Source organism: Parus major, chromosome 2 (assembly GCF_001522545.3).
Source record: "Parus major isolate Abel chromosome 2, Parus_major1.1, whole genome shotgun sequence".
NCBI lineage: Eukaryota > Metazoa > Chordata > Aves > Passeriformes > Paridae > Parus > Parus major.
The window spans coordinates 145,523,838-145,542,698 of record NC_031769.1 but is presented as its reverse complement, the minus strand read 5'-3'; the positions used below and the strand labels follow the sequence as shown (position 1 = coordinate 145,542,698).

The window sequence follows — 18,861 nt, the reverse complement described above, 5'->3', positions numbered from 1 at the left end:
CATCACTCCATCTGTTTTCCCAGAGCCCCAAAGCCGTGCCAAGGAGTGACCTCCATCCTCCTGGCTGTCACTTGCCTATGGAGAGGGGCTCTGGGGATGTCCCTGTGCCTGTACATCGAGGGCTGCTCGGCAGCCATGGGTTCCAGCAGATCTGGGTGCTGGGGCAGCTGTTGCTCTGAGCGGTGCCGCCGCCGAGTTGGGTAACCATGGCAACAGCATCACCGCCAGCATCCTCCTCCTCCTCACTCGGCTCTCCTCCTCCTCGGCATCATCAGGAGCAGCAGCAGCAGCAGCAGCAGCCCTGGCAGGAGCCAGAGCCCGGCAGCCGAGGCTGCAGCCAGCTGCTGCCAACCCCTACCCGCACCGGCAGCCGGTCACAGCCCCGGCCCCACTGCTCCCGGGGGGAATAGGGCAGAGGGAGCTGAGACGGCTGCACTGCAGAGGGATCCCAGACAAGCCAGGTAAGAGCTGTGGGGCTGCTCACAAACTCCCCGGGATCGATGTGCTGTGTGCCTGGTGTGTGTTTGCGTGCGAGTGTTGGCTGCGAGTTTTCCGGCTTGCTCCTTCCAACAGCAGTGTGATGACAATTCCAGACAAGCGTGTTTTCCAGCTCGTGTTCCCCATCTCTGCCGTACCGTCCCTCTCTCTCCCCCCCACCCAGATACATAAGGAATAATAAAAAATGTTCTAAAAGGTTGCTAGAAAATGGGATGGCGGGGGGCCCAATGTGATCAGAGTGGGGAACGGCTGCGCTTCTGAAATAAAAGTGGACAGCAGCAGCGGAGCAAAGGTTGATGTGGTAATTAATAACCCGTAAAGAAAAAAAATTATGCGACAACGCACTTCTGTCTCTACCCACTCTACAAATAAATCTCATCATCTTCAGCAGAGAGCTGTGAAGCAGAGGGGTATATGAATAGACAAGACTAGAAACCTCACTGTAGTCCACAACTCTCAGATTCACCTTAAGTGCTTTAAAACCAGACTAAAATATTACAATATCAGTGCAGTCATGCCTGAGAATATTTGTATGTATAGAATTGCAAAAATATTGCTCTTAAGCCTTTACACCTCCTAAGAAATAAAAAAAAAAATAAAAATTTATTAAAGATGTGTGTCTGATGGCCACACAGTAAAAGATGCTCACTTCCTCTGTTGTGAGAAATCTTGGAGTGGGTACATTTCAAAAGGTAGGAAGAATAGTTCTGATCCATGAGGCATGAGGACAGTCCTTGTAATTTTATAAACAGAAGAGATACAAAGCTCTGGAGTGTCCTTGTGCAGGCAAATAGATGTGGATGAGTGCGTATGTCTGAGGAGCACAAAGGGGGGGACAAGAGGAAGGAAGTTTAAGCCAAGTGTTTAAGCTATGAGTGTTTGCTGTGTAATGACTGCAGAGAGATCTTTCCACTTCCACAGAACTATTTTTATTTCCTTGTTTGTTTGTTATTGTCAGCAGTAAGGAGAAAGAGATTTGATGCTGTCTCTGCTGTCTCTGTCTCCTCTAAATCCCTGTTTCTTCTTCTCTGGTGTGCCTTGTCCTCCCTAAATCATCCTTGTCTGTGTAGCTGGAAATGCTTCCTAATTCAAACATGGGGTAGGTCTGAGTATGACCCAACACAATTACTCATAATCTCATGTTTATATCTATTTATATATAATGTATATCCTTGCACATAGGTTACGAGGCACCCGTCTGTTATATTCAACCTGATTTGAAAATCAGAGTGGTTTTTGGTCCCAATCCTGCATTTTGCTACAGCTGTAGATCTTCCTAAAATCAGCAGGAGCTGGAATATAATTTAAGTTTCTGGGTACAGAGCAGAGAGCAGAATTGTGCCCACCTTTTCTCTATGTTTACAAACATTCTCCTCCTGCAAGCTACAGAACAAGAAATTTGGGTAGGCAGGACCTCGTGTCCAGTTCTTATGCAGAAGTGCTGTAAGAATTACCTGGGAATTATATTCCATCCCAAGGGAAATTGATAAGGTAAAGGATAGAAAGAGAAAATACAGGCAGCAATTTGGAATCAGTGCTTCCATTTGAAAAATAATTTATTGAGGAACTTCACCTCATCACAACAGGTCTTCTTTTCAAGGGGCTCTTTGGTCCATGGTAATGACAGGGCTCACAGACACCAAGTTTAACTGAAGAGGATGGTTTTGGATACTTGGATTAATTAAACTAAAGCACTGTAGAGCTACAGTCTGTAAGAGTCTGGGCACATTTCATGGTGTATTTCTGCATGAGATTTGCTATTTGCTTCAAATTCAGAGAATATTTAAATCTTGAGAGTTCTTTTCAATAACAGAGAGGGAATAAAAGTGTCTGTCAAAATGCCTGTAAAAAGAGCAGAAACCTGATCATTTGTGTGACATGAGACACCAGTAAGAGAGCCACAATCCTGTTTACATGTGTTGCAGAGATGTACAATGCATAATCCAGGGGCAGCTCAGTGAGGTGCAGAGCAGTGACCCTCTCATCAGCACAAGCAGATGATTGAAGGTCAAAGGGCTCTGGGAATTACACATTAACACTCTGCAAGTATTCCTGCACAATCCTACTTTGCTGCTAGCAGTGGGCAGGTGATTACAGAGAAGCCAGAATTTGTACGTGGACTTTTGATTGCTACAGGGCTGAAAACTTCTGTTAGAAATGACTCTGGGTAAGGCAGGGAAGCTTGATGTTTTCATGAGCACTGCTTGGCCGTAGAAATCCTCTATGGAGGGCTGCTCATGGACAGTCAGGGAACAGAGGCTGATATCAGTGGAAGCAGCAAGGATGTTCCCCACCTCAGATATTCAATACAGTGTCCCCCAGTCCTGCAGCTCTTTCCATTGCTTATCTGGAAAGCTTAGGGGAGATTTTTTTTTTTATTATTTTGCCTTATGGCTTTTTCTATTATATTTTATTAGTTTAGTAATGGTTGGGAGCACAGTGTTTCTTCTGTTTTGTGCACGGCTGTTAAGAGCTGCTCCCTCATTGCTCATTTATTGTTCACTAGCACCATTCTAATGGAAAAAAAAAAATATCTCATGATATAACTAAGCATCTTTTAAAATCTTGCTCCTAATTTTTATTAGTCACCCACTGTGGCTCTCAGAGCTCAGAACAAAAGTAGACTTATACAGTAGTTGCTGTTCTAAAGTCAGCATTTGCCAACAGGTTGAGCCTAGAATTTTGGAAATGCTGCAGTCAGGGTTTGGGTGTTTTTTGTTGTTGTTAATTTTTTGGATTGTATTGTTGTTGTTGTTTATTCTTTTTTATTTGAATTAGGAAAATTTTTCCAGATCCTGCTCTCTAGTAAGCTGAAGCAAAAGATGGTTTGAAGAAGGATGTTGTACCTTGCCTTTAGTTTAACAATGCTATTCATTTTATTTTGAGCCTATGTGTACACTGCTGTTTATTATTCTATTCAATAACCACACTGTTATTTTCCATCTTGCAATATTATGGTTTTTTTCCTTTACACTCTGTTGTGATTGGCTAGATTTGCTGTTTAATGAGACAGACACTTAACCATAGAAAAGCTTCCCAGTGAGGAGGGGGGTGATGGGATCTTTACACTGGAAACTGGACACTGCTCTGTGTATTTGGTTCCCTTAAAATTATGCACCCAATCCATACTTGATACAGAAATAACCTTTTTTATTTTCCAGTTTTCATCTTGCAAAGTCAGACTGGTCTTGTCAGGTGCTGTTAATGTAAATGATGCCCATGGTGATGCAATGGGAACCTTTGTGTCCACTCAGCAGATACCCCAACAGTGCTTGGGAAGGTTATAATTCCTTCCTGCTCTACTGGCACAGGTGGTGTAAGCTTGGGGTCTCTTTGCTCTGTAACTCCTGGGATTCATCTCCTTCCTTGCTCATGGATTGAAACCTTCTTCCCCTCCTGGTGGGATAATCTGGGTGTCTGTGCTTCTCCCCAGCACAGCTCTGACAGAAGTGTGCCCACGAGCACAAATAGTGCAGGTGTCTCATTTTGGGTGTATTCCTTCTGACCTCCCCTGTACCCAGTTCCCTCCCCTGTGTGCTGGCAGTGCCTGACATGCTGCAAGAACCTCAGGGCCTGGGATGTAGCATGACCTCTGCTAACACTGCTCCAGGAGGGAATGGGCTGGAACCACCTGGGCAGCTGTGGCTGCTGGGCTGATCCTCCTTCAGAAGGTCACACAGTGACATGCCTGATATCAACTTGTTGGGAGAGTGAGTCAGAAGCTGGCTTCCTCCAAATGTTCCAAATCCAAGAGGATATGATTTTATTCTCTAATCCTATTATTAGTGCCTGCAATGTTAAGGACTCTGTTATTCAGCAGTTTTATTTCTTCCCTGTTCCACTGCTGCAGATGGAGCATCCAAACAAAGTGTAAAAGGAAGAATTTCTTTATTTTGTACACTCAGATGCTGCTGACATCCACATGCTGTCCCGTATTGAAAGAGAATACCTCTGGCATTCTCTCTGGTCCTCCTACAAATCTGCCAGAAATCTCATGGCATTTCTGCCTCTCTCTCAGGTTCAGACATGCCTTGGTGTGGATTCTTTGTTTCTGTAGCCCCCACATCTCTAACCTGGGTATGTTTCAGTACTAAGATCATTTTCAGTGGTCACAGAGGGACTCACAAAGTTTACTTCTTTTACTGAACATGAGGCACTGCAGGTAAATGCAATATTGTGATATGCTCTTCCTACCTGTTGTGTTTTCTCATCCTTAGTATCATGGGAGTAAGACAACATAAGCAGTACTTTGACCTTTTCCTGGTATATATACCCACCAAATTCTTGATTTTGTAGTACTGTATCTAGTAGATACAGATATACATGTAGCTACAGATACAGAAATGTAACATGTATACCTAGTAGTTATATTCATCACAATTCCTTTTTATTTGTTCTTAGCTATGTGGTGTTGTCATGGTGCACTCTATTGAAATTTAGAGGTGAAACTGCAGGTGTTAAACAACAGACTTGTGCTGAAAATGCATAGCAGTGGTGTGACAGTAAATTGATGTTTGTCTTATTTGCATGGAAATTTCAAACTCTGGTCACTGGCTTTTGAGGATTCACAGGATGCAGCAGAATGACAGAAAGTGGGACTTTCTTATTATAACTTGGCTTGGTAGGGACCACTTGTGCTATTAAGACCCTGCTGCCAACATTTAGCAGCCTGGGGAGGACCAGGCTCTTTCTTGGTCCAGCTTTTTGGGGAAAAAAGTCTCCCTGTTTTATTTCACTGTATTGCTGTGCAGATCTGCACAACTGGGAAGGAATCCGACTCTGCACCATCTTCTAATGTGTAATTCTGGTTTCTCTCATTGCTAACATTGAATTTATTTCTGAGGCTGGCAAGCACAGTCCCATTACCTTTTTATGGCCCTAAAGAATGCAAGTATTATTTGGAGGACGTGGCTTGAGTGAAATGTAGCTTGTATCTTGGTCAGTTTGTCAACCCATACTGCCAAAACCATTGTTGTAGTAGGAAAAGCAATCCTGTTGTATGAGAATAATTTCTTAAAGAACAGAGCAAAAGGACCAGAATTTCCATTCACTGAATCCTAGACGAGAGGCGTTTCAGTATGAAACTTCTATCTCTGTTAAATTATGTCCTCCTTTCCACTCATAGCCTCTTGTTCTGCTCAGTGCCTTTGACTTGACCTCAATGCAGGGAGATGATGCCTATAGATGATGTAACCTCATATTCTTGCTAAATAGGCCCTTGGCTTGTAAGTGTTAGCTTTGAGGTGTCTGCATGAAACCAATGATTTTATTTGCATAAAAAAGTCTCCCATTTGTTTCAGAGGTGATGGGGCAGAATGGGGCAACATCCACTTTTGGGAGATTGCATCTCTTTGTATACCACTTTTCCAGATTTGTGTGCTCTATAAAAAATATATGGGTTCTTACTGGTATTTTGGTTCCTGCAGAGGACTCTGGGCTACAGGTTTTGAGCTGGCAGTCAGCCAGTACCTGTAGCAGTTGCTCCCCCTCTGTGTGATTGAGCACCTGGGTGCTGCAGGTACTGCCTCACATCTGCACAGCTCTTCTGCACTATTAGGGCCCAACTATCCCACGTCACAGGACGTGAGGAGCTCTGTGGGACGAGGCAGATGGATTTCATTAGAACTGAGCAGTGTCTGCTGCTGTGAGTATCTCTTACAGGCGCTTACAGAGTACGCTGCCCTGCATAATAAACCTGTTCTACACCCTGCAGTCACACAGCGCTATTTATTTTGTTTACCTGCTTGTCTTGGTTTAAAATCTCAGCTGAAAATTTCTCTTTTCTGTTTGTGCCTCATTGTTTTCCCTCTGTTTCCCTCTCCTTTTGCAGCTGTTTAGGCTGAGCTGTGTGAAGGTACAGTTTGCCACGGTAGATGTTAGAGGAAATAAAGTCTCATTGTGTGATGTTCTAGAGTGCTTTGCTCCACAGCCACCCAGCCTTGCACCACTGGAGGCTGTGGGATGTTTGCCACTGACCTCAGGAGCAGCAGGAGTCATCCCCGTGCACAAAAGTCTTTTCAGAAGGAAAGATAATGCACAAGGCTGTGAAGAGATTGTTGTTTGAGAAAGACATGGAAGCCTGAACCCTCTCGGTCAAAAAGCTTTTGTTGGCTGCCATGGATGGATCAAAGTCAAGCTGATGTTTTAGTCTGGGATATCACAATCACCTGAACATTCCTTGTCTTTGCTTGGGGAACCAGGCAGCAAAGCCAGGGACATTGTGAGGCAGAAGAGGGACAAGGCAGAGAGACATTATTTCAGCAAGGCTACTTATTTTTGCAAGAAGTCCATATGGATGAATGGATGAAATGGAGAGGAATAATAATTCTAGAAGGTTACGTGAAAAGCCCTTAGATGTGTTCTTTCTTTTATGGTGGGGAAGGGAGGAATAGATTTTGGATTGCATCAATTCATTTGGATTGCTTCAATTCTTTTGGATTGCATCAATTCTTTTGTCTGAAGAGGGAAGAAAGATCGTTGGAAAAAAAAAGAAAAAAAAAACTGAAAAAAAAAAAATAGTGAGGACTGATCATCAGATTCTTGCTAATTTTTAGTAGCACTGTAAATTAGGCCTTGTTTTCTTTAGGTGCCTTGCGTTGGTAGTGGGTGACATTAGTGCTTTATTAAACTTGCTGTGCTGAGGAGCTCATGAGTTTAGTGCAGCTAATAAAAATACACTGATGGAGAAACAGAAGGTGGGATAGCTCAGCATCAGACATCGGCATGCAGAAATAGTCGCTGCTAGTTGAACTAAAAATACAGCCCAGCATAACCCTCTTGCCTACAGGAGCACATGCTGAACACACTCTGGACACTGGCACCGGGGGGAATGGCCTCCCTTTGTTTCTGCTGGATCTGCAGTGCTCTGTGGTGATTCCTTTGTGTGACTGCCTGATGCTACCTTAGGTGTGCAAGGCCCCTCAGAGCAAGTTAATTAATATCATTGGATAGTTAATCATTATCCAGAGTCATACACAGACTACATAGGTTGAAAAGGGCTGCATCAGATGACTTGATAAGCCAGTTTGTCCCAGGGTGGGACTTTGTGATCACGGAATCGCCCAACGACACGGGAGTGACCGGCAGCAGCGACCGAGGTGTAACCATGGCTACTCTGTTCCACTGCTCCCTGCTCCTGCTTGGGGAAAAACTGCAGATGTCAAGATCTCTGCTGAATTATGAGCCTTGGACTTATTGCTGCACAATGTTGTCAAAGAGATTTATCTACTTTTTTCCTACCACCTCCTGGGGTTTACCCAGCCTCTCCACTTGGGCTCTTCACGGGTGAAATTCAGTTTAGCATGTACATGTTTTTCTGCTGTGAGCTTCAAAATCTCCATGACAATAAGCTAAAAGTGGCCCAGATGTAGTGGGGATAGGGTACCCTGAAATAGGTTAGTTAGATGAAATTAGGACACATCTAATGCCAGAATCAGCAGCTCAACATGGATATCTGCTGCATTGTCAGATGGTAGATCAAAGGTGAGTAATGCCTTGTAGATGAATCACAGAACAATTTAAGTTGGAAAAGACCTTTAAGATCATCAAGTCCAACCTCTAACCCAGCACTGCCGAGATGAGGAAAAGTGCTGGGTGAAAAGAGGGAGTTAATCGACTTTGTTGGGCACAAGTGATGAGACATTGTCTCTAGATAAAGGATACAAGCACAAAGTGCTGAGACAGTGAAGAAAAGAAGCAAGGCCTGAATGCTCTAATTAGAAAATCCTGCATTATGTGTAATAAAGCCCAGCTGTGGTGGGACTTCTTCACTTGTTTGAATACTGAGAGACCTGTGGCTGGGATAGGAATGGACAAGGATATGTTGTAGCTACTTTGGTCACCACACCTGCAGGTGGGAGGAATGCAGGGGCTGCATCAGCACTCCTGCTTGCTTCACCTCCCAAAGCCAGGTGCACAAGCACAGGTGCTTCCCTCAGAGCAGAACGTGTCAGGATATTGCATGAAGAAATGTCAGCTAACAGAACTGGTTTTATAAAATCCAGCACAGAGGTAAGCCCTTTCCACAATGCACCTCTGCTTTTCCAGGAGATCCTAGGACCTCAATCTCCTTTGTGTCTCCTCTGAGACTCTTTGGAGTTTGAGGGTTTAGCTGGAGACAGAGCAGGCAAAGCACAGGGGTTTTTTCTCTTGGGATAGGTGTTTCTGGTGTGGACTTCTCTGAGCAGAGGTTACCTTAATAGAGGGAGCACCAGGAATGACAAGCTTCCTTGCCTTTCTTAGCCAGTCTGAGCTTCTTCCTGGGACTGCTATTGTACTTACTCTCTGATGAAGTGAATAGCAAAAAGCTATTTTTGGTCACAGGATAGTTTCATAGGATAATTCTGGTTGGAAGGGACATCTATTCCAATCACCTGCTAAAATCAGGGTCACCTGTGGGGTCAGACCAGCTTTCTTAGGGTTTTATCTAGTCCAGCTTTTTATACATCTATTACAGAAAGTCAATGGCCTCTAAAATTTTTTGAATTGTCAGGAACTGGGGTCATCAGGAGCTTTCAGAGAGAGTTTTGAGAGAGAGACAGGAGGTCTGGCAGCATGTGCAAAGAGCATTTCCATGAGGACTTCTGACCGTGGAGATATATCCAGGGGAAACTGTCTACAGCTCTGAAGGCAGAGTGGTGTGCAGAGCATGACAGAGGTGAAAATGAACATATCCAAAGCTTTCTTGGCCTGCCAAAGGCAGGTTTATTCCTCAGCATAAATGGCTTCCTCTGGGGACTTGTGGAATACTCACTGCCGGGGGGAAAGTGCTGATGTTTGTGGTGAAGTGGGTCTGGCTTGTCCTGTGCCTGTACATGGTAGATGAGTGTTCTGGGAGATAATGCCTCAGGTCAGTGACTTAATTATGTCTGGTTTGGAGACCTTTTACCATGCCTGAGATAACTCAAGGCTTACAGGATGGTGTTTGGAAGAATCATCTTGTTCAGCAGCAATAATCACCAATTACTAAGAAAAGATCACCTTACTTAGTCATTTCCCTCTGGTCTCATCTTCCCACCAATCGTTCTGTTTATAAAAGCTTTTCTTCCAGGACCAGTGCCACTGATAATCAGAACCCTCGCATCACAGAAACATTTTAAAAAGACTTTGAGGGCCAATTATATAAATGTTTCCTCTTTTGTAAAACAGCTTGGGACTTGTAAACATATTAAGTCCACATATCTCTAAATAATGCATGATGATGAATTATTTACTTGTGTAAGCTGTGTTTTAAGTAAGGAATTTTTTTCCTAATATGAAGGAAATAAAGGTATTTTAGATAATTTTGAAAGAAGTAACTGCCATTTCACTCTTTTGCTTTTTTTGTATTCCAATTGATTTTTCTTATGGGCGTGTTCTTCAAGAGTGCCTGATACCAGGTCTGTAGTGTGTGAAGGTGACTTCCTTAGCACCAAAACACACAAAACCTTTCAGCAGAATAAGGCTGATCAGAAATCAAGATGTCCACTTCATGTAGATGTCTGAAGGGCACATCTTAGAACTTAGAATTTTAGAATCATTGTTTATTTTCCAGCTGAAGTTGAGGATGGCAACTTCAATCCATACAAAGTAAAGGTGGATGCTGTCACTGGAGTCCTTTGTGTGATACTTTTGGGTTTGAGCCTTATTTATGAGATTATTTTGAACTTAGTCCCTTTCATATATATATGTGTGTGTATCATTCTGTTGCATTTTCTTTTCTCTCTCCTTCCCTTTCCTCCCTCAACAACAGATGATTTTGAAGACAGCATGAATGAAACAAAATGTTGGCATGGTCTAGCTGAATTTCCTGACAAGATAAACATTAAGTTAAATGTGAGACATATGCCTTAGTGTGTGACTGTAATTTTATAGGTTCTTTTATATGTTATGGTTGGCAACAGAATCCCTGTATTCTGTCTAGAAGGAACAGTACTTCTTAGTCTTAAGACAGATATGTGATTTAAAATCTGTATATGCTACCAGCTATACCATGTGGGTGCTGAAGTGTATCTTGGTTATAAGCACTGTCCATTCCAGTTCATCTCATAATCAAAGATGGTTATGCAACCATGGTGAATTTGTGATGGGTATAATGTTCTCATCAGAAGTCCTCTTTTCTGCCTTCATCCCACCTTTGGAGTTAAACTGTCTGGGGGTGATGCTCCTCCATTTGCTCCCACTGTGGAATGCAGGCTTGCATTGGGTGAGAATATTTACCCTGATGGCTGCACGAAATTAGAGGGATATTGTCTCTAGCTCATCCTGTGAGACTTTAGTTTGTGCAGCCAGACCATCAGAGGATAAATGCTGTGCCCTTCCCCAGGCCCCTTAATTTTGGGGACCACTCGAGTACTTTGAACTGCAATGAAGTTTGCTCATCCCCCCTCACCTTTGCACACAAGGATCCCCCTGTTGAAATGACACTGATAATTTTTCTGTGATAATGTTCAGGCCTAGGACTGTATTTTTTCTGAGATCTTGATCATGAGTGGAATTTATTTTAGTTTACTTTAGTAGAATCAGCTTAATTCAAAGTAGCCACCAGCTTTCTTTTTGTTGGCAGGGCAGAGAAACAGATATTTCTAAGGCATTACCCAGATGACTCTTTTAAAATGCATGTTTTGGGATAGAAAAATCATTCTCAAGCTTTGTCTCCACTGTCTGAACAGGAGCCTGGGCAAATAGTTGAGCAACAACCATTTACACTGTAGATGTGTGTCCTTTCACAGAACATAAACTTATTTATTGTCAAAATATGGAACAGGGGACAGACATCCTGAGCCTTATCCCTCTTTTCCAAACACCCTTCACACTTTATGGCATAGTGATCTTTTGTTTTCAATCAATCACACACATTCCTTCTGCCTTTGCTTTTCAGGTTTCCAGTCTGTTCTGACATTTTGCATGGCAAAACCACATTTCCTGTGATCTGCCTTCACGTTCCTCTGTGTGATGCCCCACTCTGGACTCCAGGCTGCTTTTCTGGACTAGCATAGGGGAAAAATGGTGAGGCAATCCCAGCATTGCTTCACATGATGCATACTAAAGGATTTTGGTTCTAAGATATAATCAGGGAAAAAATGGCATATTTGGCAAAAATGTAGCCTGTTCAGAAACAGCATTTAAACTTGAAAGGTGCAAAGATCCATGAGCCAGCTTGGATAGCAGAGGCACTACAGCTTGCTCAGCCTGGTGCCCAGCTGCAGCAGGACTTCACTGGGATGCACAGCTGTTGGGAAGGGTGCTTTAGCCCAAGCACAGCAGCATCTGTTCCTTGCCCCTGAGAGAGCTGGTTCAGAGACTGCTCATGCACACCTCTGCAGTGGTTCAGAGATGCAGTACCCTTTGTTTGGAAGAGTAATTTAGCACTTTGTGTGGGTGCATTTAAGGGAACACACAAATCCTCTTAAAGAAATAGGCATGCTTCTGGTGTTTGCAGAGGTTATGGGTGCACATTAAGAGATAAAAAACTAAAGACACATTTAATGGAGGAAATTTCCATTATTCACCAGCAGTTCTTATTTGTACCTTAATAGCTTATTCTGTATGGGGAAAGAAGAGGAGTTGGAAGCTGATTTCCAAAAGGATGAAGTGTGTCTGGTACTTCATAAATCAACAAATTTGTGGAAAGAATCACGCCTGAAGGTCTAATTCCTACACCTGCTATTAGAGTGGCAATAAGAGAGGCTGGGGATGTGAGGGTATAGAGCTATTGGGAATTGTCCCAAGGAAGGACATGGAGATGATGAAGGGCCTGGAGGGGAAGCCACACAAGAAGTAGCTGAGGTCACTTAGCTTGTTCAGGCTGAAGAAGAGGAGGCTGAGGGGAGAGACCCCATCGTAGACCACACCTTCTTCATAAGAGGAAGATGAGGGGCAGGCACTGATCTCTGCTCTGTGGTGACCAGCAATTAAGCTCAAGAGAACATCATGAAGCTGTCAGGGGAGATTTAGTTTGGATATTAGGAAAAAGGTTTTCACCCGGGGGGTGGCTGGGCACTGGAACAGGCTCCCCAGGGAAGTGATCATAGCACCATCCTGACAGACTTCAAAAAGTACTTGGACTTTTCGGCACATGGTGGGATTCTTGGGACGTCCTGTTTGGGGCCAGGAGTTGGACTCAATTATCCCTGTGGGTCTCTTTCAACTCAGGACATTCCATGATTCTGTGCTTCTATGAGGCTTAGCTATCACTGTCTCTATGAGAACTTTCCCAGAATTTTCCTTTTGTTACTCTAGAGCCTGAAGTTCCAACGTGTGTGTTTGCAGATTTATCCTGCTGCATGCACTGCAAATCTTTCTGACTCTTGCTGAAGTCAAGGAGAGCAGCAGCAGGTGCCAGGTGAATACCTAAAGCCTGAAGTGGGCAGAATTGAGAAAAATAATCAAGAATCAAGGGAGTAAACTGAGCCCCTGGCCCATGGCTGCCTCCCCAGTGCAGACACAGGCCTGGATGGTATGTGTAAGGCATGGCCACTGTGCCTCTGTCTCCAGCCCCCCGGGGAATGTGCTGAGCCAGCCCAGCCTGTGCTGCCCTCCCTGACTGTGGCTGGTGCTGCAGAGGGGTGCTGAGGTGCTCTGCTGCAGCAGATGCTGACATGAGGGGCTGTAGCTGCCAGTGAAATTTGGGACCTTTCTCCAGCCTGTGACTAGACAGCTCTGCTGCACAACTGTGCCAGTGCTGCTCATCATCCAGTTGTTCCTCTCTGTAGTGGGTGATATGTTCTGGAAACTTGTTCCAGAAATTTTCACTCCTGTGTCCTCTTAGACATTGCTGACAATATGTTAAGGAGACAGCTTAAATGGTTGTTTTCTTCTCTCTCCACCTCTGTGCAGTGCACTACCCAGTGACTGCTCCCTTGCTTTCTGTGGTTGTTGTGGTAGGATCAACCACAGAACCCCAGAGCAGTTTGATCTCAAAGATCATCTCATTCTAGCTGCCCTGTCACAGGCTGGGACACTTTCCACTAGACAGGGCAGCTCAGGATCTGCAGGTCAGGAGGGTGGGGTATCACCAGGAACCTAAACTATTTGTTTAAATATCTTGTTGCTTCAGTCTGTAGCACTGGAATTGCTGAGGTAGAAGACAAAACTCCTCCTTTTTAATTTTAATGGCAATATTTATCTTGTTTTGTTTATGGATATTTGTCAAGTCTCAGCACATCTGTTGTAAGCCTCAAATCAGTGTTGAATACATCCTTTTTTTTTTTTTCAGATCATTGATTTAATGATCAACAAAGTAATAAAGAGGGTAGGAAATGCAGAATTATTATGCCTAGGTGAGACTTGTGGCACCTTAACAAAGCTGCCTGAAAGAAGATGAAATTCTCTGTTGATGAATACAAAGTAATGTACAATGGAAATAATTAACTTAAATGATTCATAGCCCTTGCTAGCTTAAAAATAAATTCTGACTACTTGAGAGGAAAGAAAGCCTTCAGAAAACCTTTATATGTTTATGGGTACCTTAGGAAATGAAATCTGCTGTGAATAAATAGAATATTTGGTGTACAAGAACTGGGATGAAGATTATTTTTGAATGGAAAAATTAATCATCCTTTTTTTGATTTCCCTATAGTGAAATATTTGGCAATTAAAAATGTTTTATCTTCAATTAACTTGAACCTGTGGAAAGTATTGATCTAGAATTTGTTTAGGACAAAATCTGGAAATTGAGGGATGCAGTTGGAAAGTTCAGGGTTTGTTTGTTTTGAAACCCTTTTTTTTTAAATGTTAAAATGCGATTGTTTTAGAGAAATAAACTATTTACATAAAAAAAAAAATCTGAAATGAAACGTGTTGATTCACTGCGACGCAGTGTTTCTGATCCATCAAAATATTTTTATTTATGTCAAAAAGTTTAGTGGGAAATATGGGGCTTTCACTTGGAGTCTGAACACAAACACCCACCCACTCACAGCCTGAAAATTTCTTGCTACAGGTCCCAGGGGTGTGTTCTTCAAAACATTGCAATGTCTCACCAGAAGCGTGGCCTCTCCTCAAGTGCTGCATTTTAATTTGGTCACTGTCTCCCAAGGGTCCATATCACACAAGCAGGAGGCTCCAGAAGCAGGTGATCAGAATTCATTCTGGTTTCTGTGCTTTGGATTTGACTAAAATGAATATGTTATTTTAGCTGAGAATTAAGGAAATGCTTAGCTGAAGGGTGAGGTATTTTTGTTCTGTGTTTCGGTGAAGTTAATGGAAAAATTTCCTATTGGATGAGTAAGGTTTTCACTCCTGGTTTTGGTATCAACAAGGTAGTCCATGTGGCAAGCTGGGTGCAGTTGTGTTCTGCAGAATTAACTGCACAATCCCTAGGATAACACAAAGTGAAACAATTTACATTTGTCGCTTTTATTTTCCTAAATACAGGAGAAAGATATCATTCTGTGAAAGTCAAAGGCATTATTTTGAATGTAGATTAAAAAACGAAAAACAACACTTTTGAACAGCGTAGCTTGCAAAAAACTAAACCAAAACAAATGCCCCCAAAACTAGGAAAAAAATATCAGAGGAAAATTTAAAAAAAAAAAATGGGGAAGCAAGGGAAAAATGTTCCATTAGTGGTTAGAGAATGAGTTTAAAATCAGGTTTTAAACAGAGGCTGAGATCACAGGGGCTGAGAAAATGAAACGATTCCCACCTGGTTCGTTTTTGCATCATGTACTATCTGAGAGAAATGATAATAAAACATATCTTCTGGGAAACACATTTTTTAACTTTTCATTGTCAAAGAATAGCCCAGTTTGGAAGAGATGTCCAAAGCTCATTCAGCCCAGGCTGTTGTGGGAAGGGGAGCCAAGAGGGGGTCATGTAGCAACCTGCCCAGTCACATCTGAAAAACATCCAGAGATGGAGGCTCTACCATGAGCATGCAGGACTGTTCCAGGGAATGATTATTCTCATTGTAAAAACTTCCTCTTATACAGGGATGAAACCTTTTTCTGGTGTAAATTGTAACCTTTTTGCCTTTCCTTCTCCATGTGGTTCCTCATGGAGAAACACTGTCCTCTTTGTAGTTACCCAGGAATAGTTACTGGAATAATGTGCTGAGATTCCCCCTGAGGCTTCTCTTCTCCAGGGAAGAGATCTCCTTCTGTAATTCCTCAGAGGTCAGGTCATGGCACTCCTTTGGAGCTGCTCCCATTTTTCTGTGTCTCTCTTGAAGTGTGGGGACCAGAGCTGGACACATTCTGATCACCACTCTCTGAGTGCTGCCTTTTGCCAATTTCCTGCCCATCTTGCAGACCACTCATCCAGTCTGTATCTTGCCCACTTGTCCCATAGATGCAGTTTGCTTAATTTGTAATTGCAGGATGTTTTTCACCTTTTCATTGAAGCCTCTCTCATTGGTACAGCAACGTGGTATTTGTCTCCAGTATTCTGAAGTGAAAAGTGAAGTCCAGCATCTATTTCTTGGGTCATAGCCCCCTACCATATGTAGAGATGTTTCTAGGGTTTTATTTTTTTTTATGTTTGTTTCTATCAGTACTGAAATTCTTAGGTCATAGTGCACATAACACTAGGCTTTGGTACATGAAACACATATTCTGCATTTGCTTTTTAAATGTCATAGTGCTTTCCTCGCTAAAAGCATTCAGAAAGTCTGGGTTTGGTGCTGCATTGGGGAAAAAAAGGATTAGGGGAAAAAAAAAGAAATACTCAACACAACCTGTTAATTAACTTCCTTAGATTTTTTTTTCGGCTTTGGTTTTGTTTTTTTTCAGGTTTTTATTGTTTTTTTTTTTGTTTTTTTGTAAAAATTAAAGTTCCATTTATTCAGTGTGTAAGAAATAAGGATGTTGAACTCTATGTGAAAAATGGAGAGGAGGAAATAAAAAGGTACTGCAGAATGCCAGGGCTCACTATATGCACAGAAAAATAAGATACTTGTGACAATGGAAAACAAAACTAGAAACATTTTTTTCTCTTCTATTTGCATGGTGAAATTGCTCTGTAATAAATTGTTAGCAATCTCTTCTTCAGGGCTCAAAGGAGACCCATCTGCATTGCCAGAGTAGATTAAAACATTCAGTGTCTCTCTCAAGAAAAACCCCCACTGTGCCATAATAGGATTTAATATTTTCCATCATCGTGTAGCTGTGTTTGTAAAAGGTAATTGTTAAAAGCCCCAGTGTTCATGATGACAGGTTTAGAACAGGAAGGCTAAAGGTAGCAAAGTTCCAATGGGCATTTTCTTTTCTTCTTTTCTTTCAGCTTAGAAATACTCTTTCACAGCTTGTCCTTCCTATTTCCCCTCTTTGTCAGCCTCTTCCATGGCCTCCCCTAGGTCATGTAAATGGAGGCAGAGTTGTGTAAAATACCTCTCAATACAATGGACTTCTGGTACTGCTTGGGCCCATTCCTATCCCCAGCTCCCATAAACAGATTGCTGCAGAAACCAGGGAAATTGTTTCATAGCCACTTCTCTGAAATTGTGTTCCCTTATCTTTTGTGTTAATGTGCCTAGGCATAATTCCTGACTGGAACACATCCTGACTTCAGTGGTGCTTCAGCAGGTTTGTCCTGCCCATCTCCAATTCCATGGGCATGTGCTGACCTTTGTTTCCTGCTATCTTGCACTCTTCTCCTCTGTCCTTGTCTCTGCTGTCCCTGCATGGGAACCTGACACGTTTCTGTCACAACTCAGTCAACCCCAGCAAGCCACAATGCTGACTGCCACGTCCTGCTCCCAGGGATTTGCCTTTTCTTTTGCCCTTCTTCCCATTAGACAAGAACAAAAAGCTGTGATAACTTGTCTCTGGTTTTGTAGGGTAGTTCTTCCCTTCCAAAATTAAATCTCCTCCCCTCTCATTCAGTTTGGGAAGGATGTTCTTGAGCTGGGCCTACCCTTGGGCTTTTCTGTGTCAAAGAGGCTCAGCTCCTTCCCTCTGTTGATTGATTTCTCTCTCTGTAAGCATGTTCAGCTCTGGGTGCTGGACAGGTCTGAAGTGCTGCAGAAATAAACATCATATCTTTACTGAAATCTGTTGCCCCTTCATCTTAGGTGTGCTTGAGATTGCTGTATTTTCTGGAAAAATAAGCTAGATTTTCCATGTTCTTCTTTTCATTCACTGCCTTCCCTCTCCATACCTTTGTTCCCTACCTTCCAACCTGTAACCAATCTGTGTTTCTCAAAAATCTCATAATCTTTCCATAGAAAGGTGGCTTTTTCCCATCCTTCTCTCCTGTCCTGTAGAGCTCTAATCATCCAGACCCTCTGGAGCCAGCAGTGTCCTTGTGGCCAAAAAAGCCAGTGAGATCCTGGGGTGCTTTAGGAGGGTCATTGGTTGCCAACAGGTTGAGGGAGGTGATCCTGTCCCTTTACTCAGCCTTAGTGAGGGGCATCTGGAGTGCTGTGTTCAATTCTGGGCTCCTCAGGACAAGAAACACATGGAGCTCCTGAAGCAGGTCCAGTGGAGATAGTGAAGGGACTGGAGCATCTCTTATAAGGAAAAGCTGAAGGAGCTGGGGCTGTTCAGCCTTGAGAAGATATGACTGAGATGGGACCTCATCCCTGTCTGTCAGTGTCTGCAGGGAGGGCTCAGAGCAGGGACCAGGCTCTGCTTGGTGTGCCCAGCAATGGGACAAGAGGAACAGGCAGGAACTGATGCCCAGGAAGTTCCTGGACATGAGGAATAATTTCTTCCCTGTGCAGTGACAGAGCACTGAACAGATTGCCCAGAGAAGGTGTGGGGTCTCCCTCACTGGAGATATTCCAGCACAGCCTGAACACAATCCTGTGCCTGTGCTCTGGGGTGACCCTGATTGAGCAGGGAGGTTTGACAGATGACCCACTGTGGTTGTTTCCAACCTGACCCATTCTGTGATTTTGTGATTGATTCTGTACTGATGTGGGGACCAGTTTTGCCAGGCAGGAACATGCTCTGATCTCTGCTGCCAGCTGTCTTCTGGAAGGACCCCATCCTCTTCTAAGCCAGGGAAAGAAGTGAGAGGAAATGGCAATATTTAAAATTGTTCCTCTCTAAATGGTCACAACTAATTATGAAGGCTACAGCTACTGTGAGATGAGCTTTTAAATGCCTTGAACAGGTTTCTGAAGTCTGTACTAGAATGGGATGAGTCACAGTTGCACCAGCTGACTGCAAATGAGTGGGTGGGAGGGGAAGAGGCCCTGTACTTTGCTGGCAAGGTAGGAATAAAGAGCTATCCACAGGCCTGGGATATGATTTGGGGGGAGTTAGGACTGACAGCTCACAGCAGTAAGATGGAGGCAACAGAGTTCTCATTAAAGAGGTAAAGCCTGTGCTTTTAAGTTAAACCTTGTAACCATTCTGTCTGAATGAAGGAAGTGGGAGATTTGCAGAGGATTGGTCAGGCTATGAGATGACGTGTAGGATTTAGTCTCTGCTTCTTGGT

General features: G+C 43.2%; 1 protein-coding gene across 3 annotated transcripts in view; it reads left to right on the top strand.

The window, feature by feature from the left end:
* Window positions 1-292: 292 nt before the first annotated feature.
* FAM135B (family with sequence similarity 135 member B) overlaps window positions 293-18,861 on the top strand; it is a 194,965-nt gene continuing 176,396 nt past the window's right edge. For 2 of the 3 annotated variants that reach the window (XM_015619862.1, XM_015619857.1), the window contains exon 1: window positions 293-461. The gene's annotated coding sequence lies outside the window, so the exon portion shown is untranslated. Of the gene's footprint in view, window positions 462-14,422; window positions 14,552-18,861 lie in introns of those variants that run through there. The other variant, XM_033512463.1, reaches the window with a different exon arrangement.